We start from the raw sequence: 25,268 nt of genomic DNA, 5'->3' as shown, positions 1-25,268 counted from the left end.
AGCAGTGACTCCACATGGACATGAGTGAGTCCAGTGATCAGAGAGAGCAGAACTTAACTCTTGAACGTGACAGAGGGAAAATTGCTATTTCCTCACCCTCCTCCCTCTTGCAGACGAAGGACAGCAGATTGCTTGGAGGTCTGGCTCACAGAAGGACTAGGATTCATTTTCAGCCTGGACAAGTCCAGTAGCTGTATCCTCTTTAAAGACTTTGAATGCTCTACGTGGGAAAGCTGTGCGAGGTGTAGAGATTCCTGTTTGTATGATCTGATTTTTTCCAGGAAAAACTGATTTGTGTTTTGAAATAGCTACCATCTAACTGAATTACTTTTCTGGTAGTGGTAATGGTTGCTTTCTCAATCAAAAGATACATTTGAGAATAAAGCTTGGTTGGTGTTTTTTGGGAGGGCACAATTAAAATTTCAGAGCATTTCCAGTTGATCATTGTATGAACAATAGTGTAAGGAAACCATCAGATTTTGGACGTGGAGTTTCAAAGAATCTCTTCACAAAGGAGAGCCATCACATTTTGCCTGTGAAGGACAGGAAGGGCAGGACATGGCCATCTAGTTCTGGATGAGGCTTCCTTTTGTTTGTCTATTTCCTTTTCTTCTTGCAGGTTGTTACTTACAATGACAAAAAACATTTACCAGATACCTTGAAACAGGCAGTATTCACAGCAATGCAGAGGAATCCATTAGGATTTCCAAATTGTGAGTCTTTTGTCTGACTTACTGGTTTCCCAGAGCATCTGATCAGTGCTGCCTAATCTATAGGGACAAGGTATCAGGGAAAACTCCAGTGTTGTCAGTGGGTGACCTGGATGACCCTCCAGTCTTCTTCCCTTTGGTCATTCTGAAGCACACACCTGGGCATGCTGCAGCACTGCTAGAAGCTCAAGCACAAACAGAGCAATGTGGGGTCTGCATTTGGATGGAGCAGTCTGGAGATGTGGTATGAAGAGGCATCCAAAATATGGCTTCTTTTCCAGAAGAAGCTGACCATCTTGTAAGACTCCAATGGCACGCCAAAGCATTTTGGCAGACTTTCAGAGCATAAACTTATATCCTGACAAGATGGAGAGAAGGTTGGTAGAGCCATCTGAGTAGGGAAAACAAACACAAGTAGGAGTAAACTGAAGAAAATTTTTCTTCTTACGTGTCGTCTTTGTGCATGTTTTCTCTGAGACCATTTGTTCATGTGCCTGTATAGACAGCTGACCTAGAAAACTTGGCCCGAGGACCTGAAACCACTATTTGTACCACTTGAAACACAGACTCATCTTGTCATCATAGCTAGGATTAAAGCCTGTTTTCAAAGATGTGTCCTGCTGAAGTTAAAAGTGTTACACTTCTCGATGTCTCAACATACAGTGTTTTCCATGTGGATTTGGCTGAACCCATTCTATCAGTGATCACTGTACCTAACATATTTACTGTGGAACGATGACTAGACCACTAAGGAGAAGGGATACAGTTCAAAGGCTCAGCTGGTAAGTGCTCAGATTTCATTGTCTAAGTATAAATAACCTTATAATAAATGCTTGAATCAAAATTGTGAAACTTAGTTGAGGGTAGTTTCAGGATCCAGACCTAGAACTGCCTAGGAATTTCATGCTGGTCACTCCTGTGGGTTGCCCTGCCCACAGAAAAAAATTAGGAGAAAAAGGCAGATTTCCAGCTCTGATGCCTGTTTCAGGCCTTGCCAGAAAGAGCAGGCTTGTGGCTCAAAGACCTTGGTTACCTTTCCTAATATCTGGACCTTGGGAAGTTGCTTTATCCTCAGGACACACTCATTTTTCTCTCTGCAAATGGGAAATAATAGTTCTTTAAACAGTAAGAATAAAGTCTGTATGATACTTCATTAATTTATAATGACTACTCTATTAAAACCAAATAGAGAAACAAAACCTCCAGTACAAACCTATATAGTCTTCTCAGTTTAAACAACTTTCTGTGTCCATACTACTTCCTTGAAGTTAGAACTCCACAGAGAGGCCAGGCAGGGTGGTCCTAATGCGATAATTCTGGGTTTCTGGTGGCAAAAAGTTCCTTTTCTTTTCCAAAAAAAAGGGTCTTTTTCTTAACATATTGAAAACCAGCCACACAAAAAACAACATTCTCTAGTGTTTGCATAAAAAAAGAGATCTACTCATAAAATGCAGATGACGGGAAGCTTTCCTTAGTCACAAATCAGCATATTCAAGCACTAACATACGTTATTTTCTAAAAGTAAATACCTATATTCAGATCTGTTTTGTCTCAAGATTGCTTTTATTAATGATTGAAAATATGGCAACTTCTTCATCAGCTCTCAGATCCAATTTAAAAAAGATTCAAAGTAAAGCTGAGTGCCATGACATCTCAGTTTCTTTTGAGTTGATTTTTCTCGTACATTCAAATTCTTCTATGATTAAAATTCACTGGTTTTACATCCTCTATTTATGTCCATGTTATTTGGACATAAATTTATGTGACTTGGACATGTTATTTATTTGTCTCTCAGTGATCAATAGGATCTACCAGGTCAGCAGTCCTATTATAATTGCTTGGTTTATGTCAACAGTACTCATGAACCCTAAGTGGTCTTCCATTCCAGCACCGTTCAGGGCCACAGCATTTAAACATCTAACATCAGGCAAGCATGGAGCCATTATAGCCAGTAATGCCAAGGCACAAATGAGATTAAGGTAATAAATATCAGATATCAAAGCAGCTTCAAAACAGCATATATCGGAGTCATGGAAAGAAAGAATTTTTCTGATTCATCATCAGCTCCAAAGAATAAAAAGCCTTTCTGACCACTTAAATGAAATATTCTGTTTGATCCCCAAATGAACTGTTTTATTTTGAAACTGAGATTTTAAAAAATGTTTTCAATTTTATTTCAAAGTAAGCTGAAATGCATCTCATAACAACAAAACTGTTTTTGTGAAGAAACACCAAGTTTTTATTTTTGAAAATATTAGAACAAAAGATTTTAATTTTGAGGGAATTTATCCTCAGTTTTATATGTGAAAATAAGTTGGTGAAATGGGACATTCCTGGAAAGTTTAGTGTTGACAAATATGCATTTTTCATCTAGCAGAGTCCTAGTAAAAAAATATTGCCCACTTTCATAAAAAAAAACCTGCCTACTTAATTTCATAAATTAGATGCCATTCCTTCCCTTTCCAATTGAAATTTATATTTTGAAGGCAAATGCAGAGCTCTCGTTAGGAGGAAGGCAGCCCTCAGCAGGAGAGGCCTCTAAATATGTCCAAACCCAGGATGAGCCATCCTGCACCATGAGCTGCTGACATTGCATTGATGCTGTGGGAATGATGCAACTCAAACTAGAGTCTAAAGTAATGTGACGGTTTTCTGTCAGCGCAAGGTCATTGAAAATGTTTCATATTCTAAAGTCAGGCAGGTAAACCCTCAGCTGATGTCACCGAAGTTTATCTCTAGATATTTGGTTTCCCACTACCTGTAAAGACCTGCTGGTGCCACAGGACTTGGAAGGACAGCACTGCAGCCTTAGATTTGTGACACTCAGTCCTTCTCTTGTGTCAGCTGTGGGGACCTTGCAGAGGGGTATGAACCCCAGTCTGCTCAAGAAATGCAAGGTGCTGCAGCATACCTACTTTGTTGTACGTAATTGTACCATTAGCCTCTTAACTGCATCTAATGCAACTTACAAAAAAACCCCTTCAGGATTAGCTTTTTAATTTTTTGGAATGACACTGATTACTTTCCTTGAAATGAAACTAATTTTGAGATAGGATGAGTTCTATATTTTCCACAGATTTGATAGCTGGTGGAAAATTATTTTCTTCCAATGACTTGAAGAACAGAAATATGCTTCCTAAGGATGGGGTGTAAGATACTTTTTAACTTCAAAAGCCAAGCTGAGGGAATTAACTAAGAGTTCTAATTGGTACAACACAAGAGTTCTGTGATTGGTATATACTGTTCTTTGTTTGAGACTCTGAAAGAGAAAGTCATAGCTACCTCTTGTCCTCTACCGAGGTAATGCTTTCACAGGAGTGTTTGATGCCAAGCATGTGTGTAGGTGTGGATGTTCTACTGGAAGGTTTAGAGGAGAAATTCTGTAGCAATCACACTGATCTTGCAGAGCAACAGCTGCCTTTCAGTTTTGTTTCTTTCTCTGGTTCCACTGTGAAATAATTTCTCTTGTAATTACTCAACTTATTTGTATCAGAAGTGCCATTGTGAATAAGACTTAGAGACAAATGTTTTTATCATCTTCTTGAATGAAAGAAATGCACCTTGTGACATTGGATCCTTTTCCCCATTACAACTCCATCTCTTATCATCCCTCCCAGAAAGATTTGGTTTGCTGCGGGGCAGTCTGAGAAACATGGCTTTGATCTGTGATTTCTGAATGTGTGCAGAATGAGTGACTAAGTACTTATAGGTTACAAAATGGAGGTTAGGGATAATATCCAAGTTAGCACACTATGGAGCTTAATTAGTGTTCAGGTGATACTCTCCTGAGATGCTTTAGATGCTCTTGGAGACCATACACTGGGTTTGAGCTCTAATTCTTCTCGGTTTGAGGAAGTTCTGGTGTTTAGGTCTTTCTTGAGAGAATGCTGAGCTGATGCTATCAGCATTTTCTCTTCCTTCCTTGTCACCGAAAAGAGACATGTGTGCACCATCCAATTCACTGCCTCATTTCTGAATCATGCACCAGTACAGGAGGGTGAGATGCTGCCTTGGAGAAGGACATGGCTTTACAGCGCTTCTGTCTTTGGCAGCTTCAACAGACCACAATGAAGCCTCTCTCTGCTGTGAATTTGCCCATTACAGTCTGACTGCAATCACACCTGCAAGCAGCTGCTTGGTTTTTCAGTGAAGCAGGACCAGCTTTCATGATGTCATTGTTGCTCTTTGGATTAAGCCTCAAGAGACAGTTTCCAGGGCTGAAGCTGCAATCTGTCATTCATACCCTGCTTCTAGGTGTGTAAAAAGCAAGAAGGAAGGACACACTGAGCCTCTCCAAATCCTCATGTTGGTGTGTCCTTTTTCATGACTGAATATCAAAGTATTCAAAGTTAATCCTGCAACTCTTCCTGGAGTCAATTGCATACACAGAAAATAACTTCTTCCCCTCCAAAATAGGGAGGTGCTTTATTGCAGAAACTCTGCTAAACACACACACTTCCAGCAACCCACTGAAATCAGAGAACAATGACGGGGACTATATTTATGGGGTTTTTTCCCCTCTTACCTCTTTGGCAAAAGGAGAGTGGGCGGAGACAGACACTTTGGCTCCACATTCACCTAAAAGCCCTTTCAAATGCCCGGCGTGTTGAGCAACACAGAGCCAGCAGTTTCTATCTTCATTTCTGTGTGTTGACAGGGAGTGAGGAGAGTTTTAACTGGATCAGCTCGTTTCCTGTGGTGAGGCACAGTTTGCATGGGTGTAACAGTAGTGAGGTGGATGCACAGCCACAAACTATGGCTGCCACAACACAGGGAAACAGCAGCAAATTTGGCCACATTTTCATGTGCATGAGCTGATAGCTATTGCTCCAAATCCCAAACTGAATCCAAACCTGAGGCCACCACATTAAAGTAGTGTGAAGCTCCTGGTGTGGCTCACACCATCCTGTGATGCACAAGAGATCACCTGCACGAGTGGAAAGGTGTTGGATCTTCAAGGACTTTCCAAGGCAGGAAAAGGATTGTTTGGTGAGATTCCAGCCCAAAGCACTTCCATACAGGGCCTGTGAATGAGGTCTGTACCATGATGTCCTGCTGATCTCTGATTTTTTGCACCATTTCTCCACTGAAAGATCAGTATTATTTTTCTTGCTTGGACTGCACAGAGATAACCTTATAGTGTCCTGACTCTGTGAAGAAAAGATCCAAGCCCAGGAAGTGGAGCTGGTCTAGGGGGAATAGAAGAAAAACTGGCCCTGACTGGAAACCTGGAGCATATGCTTGCTTCTAAGACCAATTTGCCAAGACTGAAATGTTCTGGAGGCAAAGGGATTATACCAGACATGAACCTGTCCTGCTGTGTTTTGTAAAAAATTGGGTGTGTAGAGTACAGCTGCCTTCAGGCACGTTCAGCCTGCAAAACCTGTTAATCTTGGTAGAAAATAGGATTTACTGCCCTCAAATGCACCACAAGAGCTCTGCTCCCTTTCAGGGTAGCATTTGTGTTACTGAAAATAATTTCTAGCATTACTTTAAAAGGCATATAAATGGAAAGAAATGCTTTTCCTGACTCAGAAAACACTGAAGAAAATATTGAACAATTTAAATACACCAACATGCATCCTCACATGGACACTGAAATATTGCTGGTATCTATGACAATTTAATTTTTCCTTAATGATTTTCTCTATCCCTTTTAATGATGAACAAACAGCACCAAGAGCAAAAGTTCACGCTTCTGCTTTATGGTCATATTAAACTTCTCTTGACTGATTGATTGATTCCAATCAATGTCAGATACATCTGTAGATTAAAAACAACCTGTAAGCTTTAAATAATCTTTCTACCTCTCTTATGACAATTCAGTTATTTGCATTTTGTTCCGTCAGACATATCACATAATGTCCCAGATGTAAATTTTTATGTACCTCATCAAAGTCTGAATATCTGTCAAACTCTTCCAGCAAAGAATTACTATTGCTTGGAAAATGCTGTGAAAGTGGACAAAACCCCAGATATGAACATCTGACCAGTCAGGCTTTAGCTCGCTTGGTTCCCAGCTCCCACATGAGGTTGTTTTTTGATGCTTCATGTTTGCTTCTATGGCTGTGAGGTCATCAGGTGCACTTCCCACAGTGACTCATGGATCCATTTGGACCCGAGGGGAGGAGGTGAAAGGGGAGAAGGGACGTGTGTGTGCGTGGGTACGCGCACAGCGCAATCCGAGGCACGCAGTGCCGGGGGTGAAGCAAGGCAGGCCGGCTCTGCTGCGCGCTGCCCCAGGAGGGAAGGCTGCCTGCACTGGGGAGACATTGCCAAAATGGCCACGATACCTGGTACCACACGTTGGTCACTGGGTGAGGTGCTTAGGGTTATGTGCTAAAAACACCCCTCGTGCCCAAGAGCCCTTGAAAGAGTAAAATCAGCAAGGCCAGACACAGGCATAGGCAACTCCAGGTGGTTATTTTGGGTCCTACGCTACAGTGTCCTCGGGAGCCTGTGTCTTCCGTGCCTGGCATTCCTTCTGGCAAGCTGCCTCTCAGTAGCTGCTTTGCAAAAGCTGCTGCCTCCCTCAGCACACTGACAGGAATCAGTACCTTTGATATGCAGAGATGGAGGTTACCATGGACCAGACAGCACAAGGCAGCTTGCTCCACCCTGGGTCACTCCATGCACTCTGTCCTGAATGGGAATAAACCTTTCAGGGAAAGATCTTGGGCAGAAGGCTTGGAAGTGAAATCTTCATTGGGAGAGCTGGGATGGTAAACAGAGAATTTGGCATTGTGGAAGGGCCTGGAGATGTGAGTTTTACAAACTTTTAGAGGAATTTAAGATTCTGCTTCTAAATAGATTAGTTCACCTAAAAGGAAAACATGACCAAATTCTGATCTCAACAATGTCATTGTAAATATGGATAATAGCACTGATTTCAGCTAATTCTAGAAATTATGATCCTGCATTAAAACTAGTGGTAAAACTACCTGTGATTCAGTGGAACTGAGAAATCACCCCACCAAGGCCCAAGTGCAATGCATTTTCAAATGCCAGTGTGTCAGATGCCAGAAACACAGCTGTGTCCTTGTCTACATCCCAGTCAGTAATTGTAACCCAAATGAGATGCCCTATAGTTGCAGCTAAATCTAGTGTATGCTTTGAAGTGAGGTTTGCTCTTGCAATTATTTGAATAGTTGTGAAAAATAAATAAATTCATTCTCATATGCCAGTTGGCACACAGGACAACAGGACTGGAAAGATAATTCCAGGGTCACTGATTCTAACTGCTTGGTTGTGGGCACCAATTCAAATTCTTTCATGAAAGGGGAACATCAAAGTGATGCACAGCATTTGAGATAAATTCTCACCAGGGACTTGTAAAATGTCGTTAATACATCCTTGTCTCCTTTAGCCACTAGTTCATATGGCATCTACAAACGCAGGTAGAAAACAAATCAGATCATTGATTTGGAGTCAGCTTGCAATTTACTGTGAAATTAAGTGTAAATTGTACGTAGATATTTTGGGTAGATCTGTTGCATTTGAAAACACTGAGCTTTTTGTTAATATTTCTATTTCAAAAGTACTCATAAGATGGGCAGGTGAATCTTGTTACTTAAATTACAATGCACTGAAAAATAACATATGTCTGTCATCATTCTAATACTAAGCCTTGATCATATTTAGCATTTTAAATGGTCAAATAACAATTATTAAATCAATAAAGCTTCTTGAACAATCTATAGTTAGCAAATCTAGTGACACCAATAATAGCCTAAGAACCTGAGATAAAACATGTGTCCATGAACAGCCATGCTGAAACCTTGGCTTAGTTAGCATTACTGTGCTGCATGCCAGCAGAACACTTGACAGTGAGAGAAGGTGGCAAGCGACTTTCTCATGGGCAGTCAGTGACATGCTGGGGTGTGAGCCCAGGGGTGCTGTTCAGGCACCCACTCGTGAGAGATCCTCCCTGGCCAGCAGCTCCTGTGCCCCACTGCCACACAGCCTGGGGTGCACTGTGTCTGTGGGCCTGGGTGCAGAGGGCTCAACATGGCACATGCAGCACATCCCATCACCCTGCTCACAGTGGGCTGCTGCTCCATGGCCCTGCCTGGGGTCCTGAGCACTGCACAGGCCTCTGCAAACAAGTGATCAGAAGTGCTCCAGCACTGCCTGGCAGTGCTGGTCATACTGGGAATCAAATTACTCCATACCCTGCTCACCTGAATGAGTGGTAAGTGTTAAGTACACATGGAGACCCTCAGCACGTTTGTCAGGATACAAATCCACATCCCATGTCACACCTCATAAATGAAGGCATACATAGCTGAGCAGTGGGACGTGCAGTGGCTGCTTCAAAATATGTCTCGTTCCTGAAGCAGGTGACTGAGCATAAAAATGCTGTAGCATGCTGTTGGCACTGGGGAGTGAGAATGTTGGAGATGGCAGGGAGAAAAAGAGGGAGAGAACTAATTTCTTTTTTACAACCTGCCTTCCCCTTCAGTGCAGGAGCTCAGAGGTATTCATTAGAGGGAAAACCAAGCAATTTTCTCCCTTTCAAAAATTAGCTGGGGATGTCCATTCTGTTATTAGTGATGTTCACATTCCAAGCAAAACTACAGCTGAGTGTAAACCCCAAGAACTACTGGACTGACCCAGTGTCATTCCAATGGAAAATGGTTGATTTAGTGGATTGTGTTTCAAAACCTGGAACTAAATGTCTTTCTAAATTCTGGGATTTTTTAGAGTAGTGCCATCTATTTGTTCTTCTCCTGTAGGAAAATTATATTCAGCCGGGCTGTTAAGGGCCAAATTATGCAAAAGGATTTCAGCACTGTTCCCATCCACTCTCTGGGACTTAAGCAACCCTTGAATAGCCCATAGGTCATAAACAGTCCCATCCTCCTAAAAGATCTGCTGTACCCTGCTACGCAGTGTCACATGGGCTGTGACACACAGGAGGAAATGGAGAGGTTTGACTTGGAAAGGCCAGGTCAGCCTCCCTGTGCTTGGCACTTTCTGCAGTCAGCAGAACCGGGCTGCTCTGCTGCGCCTTCTCTGATGCTCCTGATGTCAGCAATCGCTCTGCTGCAGAAACACAGGACAAGTGGAAAACCAGCTTGGTCAGGGAGTCACCCAGCTGGTCTGGAACTCAGCCTCTCTTCCCATGAAAGGCAAATGAACTCGTACCATGACTGAGCAGTGTCAAAGTACATGGAAACACAGAGTTGCACACTCTCACCAGACCCATCTCACCATCATAGGCTCCCCATCGTGAGATAAGGCATTGGGTTTTATAACTCCCTATCGCCTACCTCTTACTGTATTAACAGTTATTTGCCTTGAAAGTGTTTGTGCCTTTCCTCTTGGGATTCAAAAAGAAGAGTTACCTCCCTGTACCTTCACCACAAGGTGAAGAGGATAAAAATAGTGGAGTGAGAAGCAGCGAGGAAAGACGAAGTGTCCTTTCCCTGGTGGGCTCCAGACTACTGTTTGGAGAAGAGACAAGGCTAGGAACAGTAAAACAATATTTGGAATTTCTATGATGTTTGTCCTTCTTTGTGATAAAACTTAACAAGGGTTTACACTAATTGTGCTCAGAAAGATTTACAGTTTCCACACATTTCTGTTTTCTTTTGTGACTTACAGTGGGTGTTGTCAGCTTCACAAGTCACACTATTAAATTTTACAGCTATAGTTCTTTCTGAGAGCATCATGTTTCCATGTATTTCCATTCCCTTGCATCTCCCTACAGCATGTAACATTGCCCAGGTGTGCCAATAGTGGCTGCTTACAGCTCCTCTGACCTCATCCCAGGAAAGTATCTGTAGAAAGTATCTTGGGAGACTGCCCTCCAGAGTTTGCCCTTGAATTTTTCCATCATTACAAATGGCAGTGCAACTCCAGTGGCAGCAGGGGCTACGGTGGCAGCAGGAGTCTGCACTGCCACAGTGTGTTCTGGATCCTGTGAGGTGACAAAAGACCAGGATGGCTGAAGACCTGTTTCCACAAGCTTTCTGTCAGCACTGTGGAGGCACCTCTGGCCACAGCCATGCCATGTTGCAGGGAAGGAAAAAAAATGTTGGGTGGAGGTTCCTAGAGGCTGCTCTGTATGCACCAGACTGCCTGGTTGCAGGGAGGAATGTCAACATGTTGTAGGCACTACTTGAGGTGCAAGCCCTGACGCTGCCCATGGGGCAAAGATGTCCCTCAAGTGCTTGGGAAGGATGGCCAAATGCCTGAGTGTGCCCAGACTCAGCTGTGCAGTCCAGACAGGTCCAGAAAACAAAAGTTTTCTTTGTCAGCAGATGACCCGAGCTTGGCTTTACTTGAGCTCTTTGCTAGTGAGCCTGGGATAGGAGGTGTGAGCTGCCACATGCCCTCTGCGGTCCTCCATGGCAGCAAGCTGCTTCCAAACCTGCAAACTGCAACGCATGGCATCCCTTCTCAACATCTGCCTAGACTCTGCCACTGGCTTTAGTGTCCTAGGCACTTCCTTGTGCATGGAAATTGGTCCAGCTTTTCTGTTTTGCTGCCCTTTTTAGAAAGGTACTAAAGTGAGGGAGTATCTATGGTCCCCCAGAGTGTTTTCCAGGGACTGAAATGAAAGTTGCAATTTCTCTAACTTTTTACAGTCCCCGTTTTCTCAGTGCATGGGAATCACGTTTTGGGAGTGATGTGTATCATGGCCCTGATTATTTACATTCATTGCCTGGTTATTTTTATCTGAGTCTGATTTTGCGGGCTAATTACACAGGCACACGCACACAGGCAGAAACCACTTTGGCCCATTCCCAGAGATAAAGTAACCTAAAGCATGCATTACCAGCTTGCTCAAAGGTATGTTCTACCATTTATCTGATAGATCTTAAAAATAAAATGGTTTAATGCACCTTCAAATGAAAATACAGAACCACCGTAACAAGGATTTCCATGCTGAAGGCAACCAAATTACAACACATCAAAGTATTTTCTAGTGCAAGTCACACTACCTCTGGGTGCCCACCTGAAGCTTCAGAAACCACAGCCCTTCTCCATGTGGACACAGACACACCATGTGGCATTTCTCACCCCAAAGTAGGTGTCAATCCCCTCACCTTGCCATGGTCCTGCTACTCTCACTAACTGGTTGAATTTAAATTGTGATGCTTTTTTGGCTGCACCACTGATAGAGCACCTGGACAGTCTCAGGAGAAAGACAGAGTCTCTTATCCCTATAAGAGACTCTTTAAATTGGGAATATGCCAAGATCTTCCCTGTCTCCAATGGTCTGAGCCATCTTGGATGTCCTTTTTCATCTCATCCCTCCCATACAGCCAAATATCCTTTTAATCTTGTGGGAGCCTGACAAGGAATCTAAAAGATCTCTACAAATGACACATTTAGGGATAAATATTCTGGACCATACCTTTGGAAAAGAGGTTGTGGTCTGGCTGTGGCTGAGCATGGGTACACCCAGCCAACAGGGAGATGCAAGTGGGGAGCTGTGGGGGAATAGAGTGTGTGGATAACATTGCTTTTTAATAGCCACTTCTTTGGTGGTAAAATGTGAACATGATCTTTGGAAGCTATGAACATTATTTAGGAGAGCTTTGAGAGTTTTTCTTTCTTTTAAGGGAGAGAACCCCCCCCCTTCTCCTCACTGTATTGGTTCAGTTGGAAAAGGTGACTTGAAGGTAGAAGTGAGAGTTTTAGGGAAATATCTTCAAACTGTCACTCCCAAGGAAAGGTGGACAGGGGACTTGACCCAACTAGGACTGGACATGCTTCATTTCTGGCATGCCACTGATCTGGGTGCAAGCACTTTATGTGTATTCACTGAACTCAGAGAAATGGCAGAAAATTACAAAGATTTAAGAAATGTGTTTGCATTGTAACTGTGTTAAATTACTGTTTTTAAAACTTGTATTTTACCAAAAGACCAATGTTTGAGGTTGTTCTTCAGTTAGGCTCTGAGGTGTGCCACGTAAGATTAAACATTTTTATTTATAAACTGTGCTTTGGTGGCATCTCTACTGATCCATTAAGGATGTCTGAAAAAGATGGAAATTGAAGTGGTGAAAAATGCATCACAAAGCAGACAGTGTACATTTTTAAAGTAAAAAAAAAGATAAGTCATAGTGATCAAGTCTCATAGAAGCAGCTATGAGTGATTTTGGGTGTCTGATTCTAAAACGGCATTTGTCACCTGTAATAAAAAGACATCAATACTTGTGCAAGTAACTTGCTTTTGGAGTGTAGTATCATATATCCACCTATATATCCACACCTATGCTAGCTGTGATAGAACTAGATATGCCAGCCACAGACTGGCCTATTTTGATCATATTGCCTAAGTGTTACCATGTTAGCATATTTTTAACTTTCTGTACCAAAAAGCTTACTATTGCTCTGACTCTAGATGCTATTTTTGTCAATTTTGAAGGGTATATCCTCCATGGTTTTGTGTGGCATTATCCAGACAGCAGGGTCCATTTGCTTTTCACACCTGCCCTTCCTCCAGGAACAGAGCAAGCCTGCTGTGATGGTTGCTAGGGCTCACATGTCCCCTCTGCCTGGTTTTGCCTTCAGCTTTCTTTTTTTTCTGGAAGTGTTCTCTTTTGCTCAGGAAACCAAACAGCTCCTGGTTGCATCCAGCTCTCTCACTGGCAGTGTCGGGGCAGAGATGCTGTCACTGCTCTGGCACAACCAAAGTGCTCCTGGAGGTCATTGCTGCAAGGAGAGCACAGCAAAAGGGAGAGGTTTGTGAGAAAACAGAGCTCAGAGTGCAGTGGATCTGGTGGTCAGGTAATTACTTGGGAAAGAGATAGAGGATGTTGTGATAAAACCATCTGTGTGACGTCTAAGCTGTAACACCACAAATGCAAAGCCATACTCATGGAGAATGCAAGTTCAGAGGCACGCTTGGAGAACGGGGGTGTAGGAATGCTGAAATCAGTGAAGGAAAAATTCCTCCCAAATTTATATTTGCATGATACAATTTTTAATCCATAAAACCTGAGTAAGTTTAAGATCTCACATCAAGGTGGAAGGAGTTTGCCTTATCCCCAGTATTAGGAAATGGCAGCACAACTCGATCTTCTGACAGTGATGTGACCCTCTGAAAGCATTTTTATGGTCAGGGTTTTCTCCTACGCATAAAATTAACTTCAAAGTAAATTTTTCCATCTTGTAAAGGACTGAGGCTTTGGATTCAAAAATAAGTAACAGAAGGCAAAGTAAAGGAGACCAGATCTTAGCACTTCCTAAAGAAAATGAGATTAAGAAGTATTTATAAGTCATGGACTCACAGCCTTCCCTTGATCTATATGTGCACAAAAATGAAAAATGGCATATTTAGCTGTGAAGATCCCTTTTAGATGGTGAGATTCTTTTAAAATGGTAAGCCCTTTTGAGAAGGCAGGCCCTACCTTTCCCTTCCTGGGTCAGACTTAATGTACTATTGACACTTAATGCATGGTGCTGGAGACTCTGGATCTATGTTTTCATCTTTTAGTTATGGTTCATTGCCATTTATCTGTATAAATTCAGTATTTCCTAGCCATGAAACATGAGATTTGTAAAAACAGTGATGGAGACACTACAAATTATGTCTCCCCACTTTCCCTGGCATGCTCTGATACAAACAGGAATGATTGTGTCACGCTATTTTGTGTCACAAAACAATAAACATTTTCATGTGAAGATGGCACTAATATATGCCAGTGATTTGAGCCAGTGGACTGTGGTAGCAGGATTCATGAATTACAGTGTTCAGAAAAAAAAGGAAAGTAAAGGGTTTTTTTTCTCATTTGTGATATCACAAAAGCCCTTTAAAAAGCTGGCCTTTAATTCCAGTGATGGGCTAAACCTGAAGAATGAAACAACCCAGGGGCCCATTTAAGGACAAGGCTCCTGTACTTCAGAGCTGCTTTTCATCCCTGTTAGACATATTGGAAATAACCCTGATGCCTATTTGTTGGATCTGCTTTCCCAGGATAGTTTGAGAAGCTGACCTGCAAAGATTCTATATCAAGTAAGCCCCCATGGACAAGATTCACATCCAAGCTAATCAAAAGAAAAGGCTGGAAGGGACTTAGAAGGCCAACTCAACATTTCCATGCTATCCTCGAGACACATTTGTCCAATTGGTCCATAAGATTTATTGCCACAGCTGCTTCACTGCTTTGCCAACAAACCTCAGTGCTCCACTACCTGCAGTGTTAGAAAGATTTTTCTGCAAGTCCTTAGTCTGAGTCTTTCTGGCTACAGTTAGAATGTGTTGCTGCTTTTTGTCACCACCGAAACAGTGATCAGATGTTTTGCTTCTTGGCAAAGCCCTTTTACATATTTGATGGTGTTTCCCCTTTGAAGTCCCTAGCCCACCTCTTGATATTTCTTCAGTTAGTCCTTAAAAGATTCTTTGGATTGTTTACCTCTGGGATGTCTCTGAGAGGTCCTCACTTTCCTTGATATGCAGTAGCCAAACTTAAGTGCATTGTTGCACCTGATTGTAAAGCAAAAGGATGCCTGCAGATGCCCAGCAAGATGTGCTCCCCAAGAGGAGCATTCTTCAGATACCCAACACAAAGTCAGACTTCTTTGCCACAGTGTGACAGGGTTGACTCACTCAGCCTGTGCTCCATTTTAATGCTTGCCTCGTCTTTTGAACTCCTCCCTAACCAATTTTATTCCATCTTGTGCTTTTGCTTAATCATGGTTACCTAAATTTAATATTTTGCATATGACTCTATTAAATCTTCTCTTTTTCTTTTTTTCAGCCAATTTCTTCAGCTTGTCAGCTCAATCTGGATTCCAGCCTGTCCTACAATTTGAAAGCAAACTCTGCAGTATAATAGAATCTGTAGCTGTAGCAAGCATATTTTATATTTCATCACCCAGCTCACTAAATGGAAAACAAAACCCCAATGTGTATAAGACAGAACCTGTCAGGAGTGAGTTTTGTATTTGAGATATTTTTGGATTTTAATGTTGAAGCACTGAACTTTCCCCTTGGTATGGTACCCAGCTAGTTAGGCATCTATCTTATGGTATTTCTCCATAGGAGGGTTCCTTACGAGAAGATAAAAAAGTCACTGAGGTCAAGCTGGACAGTCCTGCAAGACCATGTAAACAGACCTGCCTACTGGTTTTTGCCATACCAGTGTGGCTACAGTGGGGAAGGCATCACCCAGGCTGCCACAGAGGTCTGAGGCACTCATGACTTGGAAGAGGTTTAGATAAACTCTTGGAAGATGTTAGTGGCTGTTCATAATGACTTGAAAGCCACCTGCTGCAGAGAGATCCTGGTGATGGCTAGAGGCTGAGGGGTAGAGAAGAGACTGTGCCTGGCACTACCTAAAGATATGTTTTCATGGGTCATCTATTACTTGGGTTAATATCCACTTGTGGCCAATAATGAAAGTGGCCATCCTTTGGTCTAGATTTAGCTAAGGTGCTGAAAACCAAACACCCAGTGGAGTCTGAGCAGTATCCTCAATTCAGGCATTGACATTTCGCCGTCCCTTCTTTAAAGGTTCTACACCACTTATATAATGCATAATGTTATGTGCAAGTTGGTAGTTCTCGCCATCAAGGTGATACCTTGATTTCTATTATGTTTAAGTGGATTTTTCTTTTCTGTAAAACTGTAAGCCAGAAACATGATTGAAAGGCCAGAGTAAGGTAACAAATGTTAATTTTCTTGTATGGTATGTTATATGCTATAAGTGAAAGCCAGAAATCAGAAGCTTTTCAATTTGACACATAATGATTGCCCTTAGATATTGGCCTGCTTTATTTACAAGATGTTAAAAATTACATTGTGAATACTCATATGATCATAATAAAATGATTGCCTGCAGAAGTGTGAATTCCATTTAGCCTTTACAAAGGAGCACTTAGTGGGCTTTGTACTGCGTGGGCATGACCTTAGAAAAGGCCTATCATTTGACTATGAAAACATGGCTTAGTTCCAGTGCTAACAACATTGCTCTGCTAAAATAACTTTGGTGGGCACAACGACCTATAATTTTTGTAACACCACTGAAAAAAGTGTTTTCTTTACAGTAGTGTTAATTTTGTACAGGATAGATTTTTTGTATATATTAATAATATTGGTTTGATTAGCTATTTTTAACAAAATTGTGAATTGTGAACAAGCATCTTTGGGTGCTTTTTTCAGTGAAGGGTGAAAACACTCAGGTCCCACATTAGCACTGTTCTGTACTTGATTCTATTATCTCACCATTTCGGTTTTTATGTGAATCTCAACAGAGCAACCAGAGTAATATCAGTACTATACTATCAGTAATATACTATCAAATGGTACAAAAATATGATGATGACGAAAATATGACAGTGTGCACTCAGAATTATAACCTGAAAAATGCACCAATGGAATAGAAATTGTTCCTCTGACCCTGTTCCCACTCAGTCTGGTTACAGAGCAATTGAACTCAGAATACCTCAGTAGTAATTCCTGATTTTCACCAGAGTGAATATGGCCCAGGGAATAATATATTTGCCATCAGTTCACACTGACTGTTACCTTTTCTTTACTTCAGCTGACGTGTATGATAAGACTGACTATTTTCTAGGCTGTATCCTCTCACTTATGTCATCACTGACGGCAATAAAATGAAGACTGTAAAATACAGCCATTTCAGCTAAATTGTGAGCTACGACTGCATGAGGTTAAGGGCTCATGACATGTATGCATCCTTGCTGTGAACACTACAGAAGAGGTGTTTTTGTATCAACTCCAAAGAATTTGGGTGAGAGCAAGTGCCTTTTTCACTTTTTGGTTCTGTTTGCCTTGACAAAATTCTGCTATCCAAAACCCCAAGGGAAAATATTTCAACAAAGAGACAGTCTTCAGTGATTAAACTGTCGTGAAACAGAGATTAAGTTGGTGGGATTGACTGGCTCTCACCGTGCCTTGACGCAGCTGTGGCTTGGATGAGCAGGACTGGTTATGAGTCAATCTGACTAGGATGGGATCATGCCAGAGGTCAGGGGAAGAAGCTAGTTACAGAAGCACAGGCAGCTATTTTCTCCTTCAGGTTTTCTTATTTTAATGCTGGTGATTTGTGACACTTACTGAATGAAGAAAGTGTCCCCAGCACGTCTTCATCATCATGGACCCTTGTTACTTGGAGTGATGCTGCTGGGGTCCATTAGCTCCAACCCTCACCTTCAGCACGGCCAATGCGAGAATGTGAAAGATCTCTTTGCAAGAGACAGTCAAAGCCTGGGGAGCCACCCTGGTTTCCTACACTACTTGAGCAGACAGGCCAGGACCTCATTTTAAGGGATTTCTACATGGCTTCATTACTGAAGCAACTGGAAATCAGGGAAAACTGTTGGTAAAGGTGATGTCTGTCATTCCATATTCTGGCTCCGCCCCATTTTCCTCTTTGCTCTTTATTCTATTCCTCCTGAAGGAACAGTGTGTCAGCCTCATTAGATAGTGTCCTTGTGTAATAGCAAAGAGGCTTCAACTGCTGACTTTGAGACATGATGTTCTGTTGAAAAGTGAGGGAAGTGTATTATGGAGATAAATTTTTGTCTCAGTTCACTAAACTACATGATTTGTTGACCAGCAAATGATGTCATGAAGCCTGTTGATTCCCCCTAAGGGGCACAATATGCAAGAAGGTACTGGTGCCTTGTTCTCTTACATGGGTTTGAAAGGATCTGGAAAGACTGTTGCATACTGACATGAAGAGACTGCTTTGAACACAAACATGTATCACAGAAAAGTTTAAAGAAATGTCAAAGTTCTGAACTAATAAAGTAAAACTGGAATGACGTGCATATCAATAAAGGCAAGAAATGATGTCCATATGGCTTGGCTTAGTGGTCTTTCTGTGCGAATCCTTAAACAGGGATGAATTCACTCTCTAGCTGGGTTTTGTTAAGGGTTTAAAAAGAAACTCAGCTAGGGCTGACCCAGACTGATGCTGCTTAAATTGAATCTAAGCTGTAGCTTCCATAAATCACGTTAGCAGATTAAAGTTACGATTGAAAGGTCTTGATTTGTAGGCACCAGACTGTAAATTAGCTACTTAAGTAGAGTGCTGTGAATTTAAGAACCTGACTGGGAACACCCATCCCATATTACATGTATTTGGCAATGAGCCTCCACTAAGGGACCAAAGAAAACAACACAGCAGTGACTGATCAAGTAGAAGAGAAGTAATACAAAACACCCACCAGTTTTGTTGCTTCTAGAATATCCTGGAGGGATTCAAGAAGTGAAAAGTAGGCAAGAGTGTCTAAATCTTGCCTTTTGGTAAATAGTCACCTTTCTGCTGGTGCAGCTCCTAGGTTTTGCAGTATTCCTGAAAAGATTTTCTCGAGTTCTTTGGGCAGATTCAGGCTCATACACAATTTTTTTTCAGGAGTAGGCCACTCCGTTCACTATGGGGCCCCAGTTTGAAAGGTTAATTGTGAATGCCACGTTATAATCATCTGCATCTATATCAATTAGCTTTTATGGTTGCATGTGCTTAATATGTGGAGTTCAGCTTTGCATTTAACACACTCCTAAACTATCTGTAATTCCTCCATAAGCTTCCTCTCTTCCTGCAATTACTTGGTTTCCTTCAGTACTCCTTCACCATAACATTTATTCTGTGCTTGTAGTTTTCTTCTTACACAGTCTAAAAGGCTTATGGAACACTCTCTATTAAAACCTGTTTCTTGTGCTTGGAAAAGCTGCAAACAAATGGCATATTTCTTATGTTGGTAAGAATGAATGTGGAATGTTACATTAATTGCTAAGTACAGAACTTCTCAAGTTTCCCGTATTCACTGGAAATATATGTGGCATGAAAACTTTAGAGAGACTGAAGAATGTTTGAGGGTGGTTATTGAACAGCATATAAATCGCTGTTGGGAGCAAATTATGTCATGACAGCATCTTGTGATGTACTTTGTGCAGTTAAATGGTCACACTGCAATGCTGGCTAAAGTTAAGGGGGACTTTCTTCTGTGAAATGAAGTTTCTATTAAAAAAACCCAAGCACTTTGAATAATTGCTAACAATAACCTGGACTATAGTACTTCAACTGTACAGTTCAGGAACATTAAACCTCTTAACCTTTGAGTTGCCTACTTGATTTTAAATGAATATGGTACTTAAGATGATAACAACTGTGCAGCTTCATTCTTTATTAAGGACACACATGATTTCTCCCTCGCACATTAACACTCTCATTATAATAATAAAGAATGGCAAAAATACAGGTATCAAAAGATTATTAGTACCTTCTAGACACAGTCTTTTCACAGTTCCTGTTTCCAGAACTACACCACTCTAATTAGCGTAACAACTATTGCTACATTCAGAGTGTCAACAGTAACATTTGATGACACAGAAACCTTGAAGAGACTCATTTCACCCATTGTTCTGTCAAGACTTTGTTTGAAAAATCTGGTTTATGTCTGCTCTTCCCCTGTGTTTCTTCTAGAGTGAAGAGAAAAGCAACAACAGCAGCATCCATTGTTGGGGTTAAGGTGAATCCAACTATATATCATGGAGAAAATCTGCTTTCTTCCAGAACATCAGTGCACAAATATACTGCATCCAACATGAACCATTCTGATAAGGATAGATGTATTTGCACAGTAAAAGATCTCCACATCAACATGTAGATACCACACAAAACAAAAGACAGGCCAAGAAGAAAAATATGTTTTGCTAACAATAAAGGCAGCTTAGCTTCTAGTAATGGATAAGATGTAGTATTTTGCCCAGATTCAGCTAACTCAAAATACAAAGTGTGACATTCCTACCACAGGACTTATAATAGATGCTGGCTGCATGAATCAAAACTCGAAGGACTTTTGAGAAGGGTGCCCAGAGGGACTGCCCCAAGCCTCAGCAAGGGGGAAGGAGGGAGGGCAAGTCACAGGCACACAATGAATGGTCTCTCAGGGCAGCCAGGCTGTGGTAGCCCATGGAGTGCTGTCAGGGCGGCACCAAGGCAGCTGTGAGAGATGGGCTGAGCAGGGCTGAGCTCCCATGAAGGGCTCTGGCTGCCCGTGTCCACCTGCATGCCCGGGGCCAAGAGGATGCAGGAGGCACTGCTTCTGGCCCTCAAATGGGCAGCAGTCTGCAGCAGGGTGCCTCTCCCCTGTCCTGTAGGATAACCCCAAATCTGAAACACACGGCAATTTTCTCCAAAATGAAAATAATTTTCACTTAAAATGACTAGAGATGTTCTTACCACAAGAAAGATTTGATGAGCAGGCACAGACCAGATTAATTACCTTGCTTGCAGCAATTCTATGCATCAAGGTACAGAGGGTGGAAAAGAACCACTTGTGTTTTTACATAAACACAGTGTAAGAGTTCAGCTCACCCTCAGGACATGATCTACTCTGACAGCCACATTCTAGCCACTCTTCTCGGTAACTGAACGTAGTCTACAAGTGCAGAGGGTCTGATTTTTAACAAAGGATTAAATATTGCTGCATAATCCTCACTGGACAAGCTCAATAAACAGATTTTTTTTTTTCTTTTCAGTTGGATCTCTCCTGGCTTTATCAGGCTCTTTCTTTTCAAGTCCACACTTCCTTCAGATCACTGTTCCAGCATTTCAGATTTTATCCTTACTTACATGCAGTGGATTTGGACTAGATTCACAAAAAGTTTACTCACCTAGCACCACTTACCTGCCACTGTATTTCTCAGAACCACCATTTGCATTCCTATTGAGCTGCTGCATATGCCTGGAGGTGCCTATTTCCTGCCAGAAAAATTTCTAAATATTGCCCCTGAACTTGCCAAGGTCATAACAATGTGAGCCTCCAAGCACCTAAATCACATCTAAGCTCTTTTGGGATTTGCAAACAAAGTGTTACCCCCTGCTTCCAGGCCTGACCTGACATGCATTTTCAGAGAACACCTTTCAGATCAGGCTTCACACAAAGTACAAAGCTCAGTAAGAAAAATGATGGTGAATGTCTGGTTCAGAGCATCCATGCAGCACATGTGGAATGAGGTTCCTTGCTTTTGAGCAAGGGGAGCCTGTCTGTTTTACAGGCTCTGGTCTCAAGTAATTTCAGTGGTTGAAGGTACTCCTGCTCTTGAAGATGCCCCACTGGAAGAGCCAGTCAGAAGGTAATCATGGGGTCAAGTGGGGAGAAAAGTAGGAGAGAAATCAAGTGCAATCAGCATGGATGAAAACTCCAGCATGGATTTACTGAACTGAAGTGAGAGCTACCCTCTTTCTCTGGCTGTTTTGCTCTGAGGGGAGAGGCACAAGAGACAATGCTTAGCAACTGAAGAAGTCTGGCAGAGGAGATGGCTGGCCTTCATTCTCTTGGGAATGGTGAAAAAGGGAAAAAAAGTTTTCTCTGTCACTTTATGACAGCTATGTAGGTCACTGAGTACTGTCTGAAAGCATCCTCAGTGTCTGATCCCTAACTCAAATTGTATTCTAAGTGGGATGAAGCAAGTTTCCAGAAGCTTAAAAACATCACAGGGCAGATGAAAGGGCCTTGTATGCATGTTGTGACTTCCCCACTACTTTGACTGGATAACTGTCCCAACAGATTCTCTACTTTATTTGTAAATTTTGTTGTGCTGTGAAAGGCACAAAGACCAAGCTGTATGAGAAGTGATTTCTGGAATTCAAGTAATAACTATTTTCATATTTATTAAAAAACATTCCAATACAGTTCAAATCAGTTATGGAACCAGTCAGTGTAAAACAAATTTGCACAATCAGGACAGATTTCACAATGCCCTCTGGACTCAAGTAACTGGGAATAGAAATGTTTGAAAATTACTTCCAACCACATTAAAGATAATGAATGGCATTTGCATCTGATGTGCTTGGGGAAGATGTCCATTGCTGTATCTCATTACAGGATGTAGGACCTGAGCCACAGTGAGCACTCCACAGCCCCAGATGGAGAAGAACAAGAGGGCAGCCACCACCTGCATAAACTATGTCATCCTGACCACATTAACCAAGATTTTTCCAAACCCATCCACTACCACAATCAGTAGCATTTCTACTGAGGTAGAAATCTCTACTTTGTTTGAGATTCTACCTACACTGAAATTAATGGAAAAAATCTTATTCTTCTTAGAATATTAACAATTATTATTAGACTTCTAAAAAATGTCTACTCAAAAATAACTATTCTGACTGTGATCAGAGACAATTCAACAGGTCATGTGGTAAAATTCAAATGTAGCCTAGAAAAGTGAACAGGTGAAACCATTTTACTAGTGAAACTACTATCAAAAATTTTCCAATTTCAACAAGGTTAAAATTTCCCTCTTTATTTTGGTATGGATACATGTGACAGGGGCCATGAGAATTTATAATCATAGATGCTGTGACTGAAAGGTCATTCAGTCTCTTCTCCCAAATATTAAATAATTTATTCCTTAGTGATACCAGAAATGAATTGCCGCTCACACTGAATTCAATTATCTGTCTAAAAAGGCAATGAGAATCTAAGGACATGCAAGCAACCTTCATCATTTATTTCCAGGTGATTTCCTGAAAGTAGTCACAGCTTGATGCTTTTGTGAGGTCCCATAACTCCCTTCTCAGAGAAGATGTATTTAAAGTAATCATCCATTTATGCCATTTATACCTGGCAGATAACTGAACACTAAGCGCCATTTTAGATTTGTCTGATAAAAAAAATTGAGAGCAGTTTCTGTGAAAATAGGATTTCAATGATATTTTGGGAGAAACACTCTGCTTATAGTGTTTCTCTAATTTAGATGACAAATTTTGTACTAACAGACCATGAAAGAGTCGTGTGTGAGACTTTCCTGTAGGATCCTTTAAACATGGCTGGGGGAGGGGTGTCAATTAAAGAAACCTTTTCTCTCATTTTGCACCAAGGTTCCCACATTGCCACAGAAATCAACAGGATTGCAGCAGCACAACCAGGGGAGATGCAGTCGTGAATCAGACCCTGAGCTAACAGCGTATTTTAATTCATGTTCAAACTGTGTTAATTGGCAAAAGATAAAACATCCACACTGTTTGTTTTGCTGCTGTAAGGAATTTGTGTTGAAAACCGTGACTAAATAATAATTAACAGGCTTCAAGTAATCAATCAATAGTATTTCATGAAAATAAGTTGTAAACTAGAGTCTTGGACTCAGATTTAAAGTTGGTTGGTGGGGCTTTTTTTTTGTTTGGGTGGGTTTTTTGTTTTTCTTAGGACAGCACTGGTGCAAAGCTGAAACTAAATCCAGGCTGGCACTTCATTAGCAATTCCTTATTGTGGTTTTACAATGTTAAATTTGTACAAACAGATTAAGTGTGTTTTTTAAGCTGTTCCTAAATAGCCTGGGAACTAAGAATTAAGTGCAGATTCTGCCCAACCCCTCAAAACCCAACACACCCTTCTCCAAGCCCAACACCTGCTGTTAAAAATACATCACACAATGGCTCTGATCTTACCTACCAGCAGATGTGAAGATGCCCAGAGGTCTCTCAGATGTTTGTGTTCCTGGGTCACGTGAGGGCACCAGGAAGGGGAGGGAAAATTATTCTGGAATTCCAGAGGTCACTGCTGGACAAAAATAGTGAAAATTGCACACATGTAGAGAAAAACAAAAGGTTCAGAAATCTGGAAATTTGGCCAAGAAGCCTTACTGGGGGCAATGTTTCATCCCTGAATTAAATAGAGAAGAAAGAACAATACAGCAAAGAGATGAAAATATTGTTATCAGGAGAAAGAAAGGATTCTTATGATATTCTCTAGCCTCAAGCTGAAAATAATTAAAAAGTTCTAGCCAAGTCAAGGGAAGGCAACCCACTCTCCCAAGGCTTCTGTGGGTGAGCTCTTAAACACTTCTACCTGCATGTAGCTGATACATTTTTCAGGCTCTAACTAATTATTATCACTAATAATCTGCTTCATGCTTTTGTTTTCAGAAGAACTTTATTTCCAGACCACTTGACTGTTCTGCATTTTCTTTATCTGTACATTTTTAGCCAGGGAAAGAGCCTAGAATTTGGCCTAACTAATTTCACTTGTGTGCTCATCCACATGGCAAATTTGATTCTAGGGAGATTATTCACACCAGACAGTCATTATGCAGAAAAAGCTTTGTCCTTCACCCCACAGTGCTTGTCATATCCCCATATTAGCTCTTTGTGGGTCTGCATCATTTTCCTCGTGCAGAGGAAGGTCTCATGTTGGAGGAAGCAGTGTTTGAAAGGCTCTTGTACACATGTGGAGGGGGATGAAAGCCTGGACCACGCATGCACAACACATGGCAGCACTAACAGTGCTCAGAGCTTCTCAAAATAATCAACTGAGCTGCAGTGACACAGCAAAATACATCATAATCACATCAATTATGCAATCACTATTTTGTGAAAACAAGCCTCTGGGATTTCTTTTTAAGTAATCAAAGAAATATCAGACGTGAAAACAATGAACCTTCCTATTACAAACGACTAAGTTTCCGCTGGGGAAGAAAAAAAAAGAGAGAGAGAGAGAGAGAGAAACCCCCCCCCCCCCCCCCCCCCCCAAAACTAACACGGGCCATAAAAGTGTCTTATTCTGGCTTCAAGAAAGTGACCAGCTTGTCGTCAGCCCTAGGAGAGGACAGAGTGCTCCGTGCCA

At 41.5% G+C, this 25,268-nt stretch overlaps 1 long non-coding RNA gene across 1 annotated transcript; it reads left to right on the top strand.

Annotated features, from left to right (window-relative positions):
• The first annotated feature begins 1,086 nt into the window (after positions 1 to 1,086).
• Positions 1,087 to 18,494, top strand: LOC135294925 (uncharacterized). The gene is made up of 2 exons (XR_010356907.1): positions 1,087 to 1,492; positions 15,428 to 18,494. It is a non-coding gene; the product is annotated as an uncharacterized LOC135294925 (long non-coding RNA).
• The last annotated feature ends 6,774 nt before the right edge of the window (positions 18,495 to 25,268 follow it).

The sequence above is a fragment of the Passer domesticus genome, chromosome 1 (genome assembly GCF_036417665.1).
Source record: "Passer domesticus isolate bPasDom1 chromosome 1, bPasDom1.hap1, whole genome shotgun sequence".
Lineage (NCBI taxonomy): Eukaryota > Metazoa > Chordata > Aves > Passeriformes > Passeridae > Passer > Passer domesticus.
The sequence above is the reverse complement of the archived record's forward strand: the minus strand, read 5'-3'. Positions and strand labels throughout refer to the sequence as shown.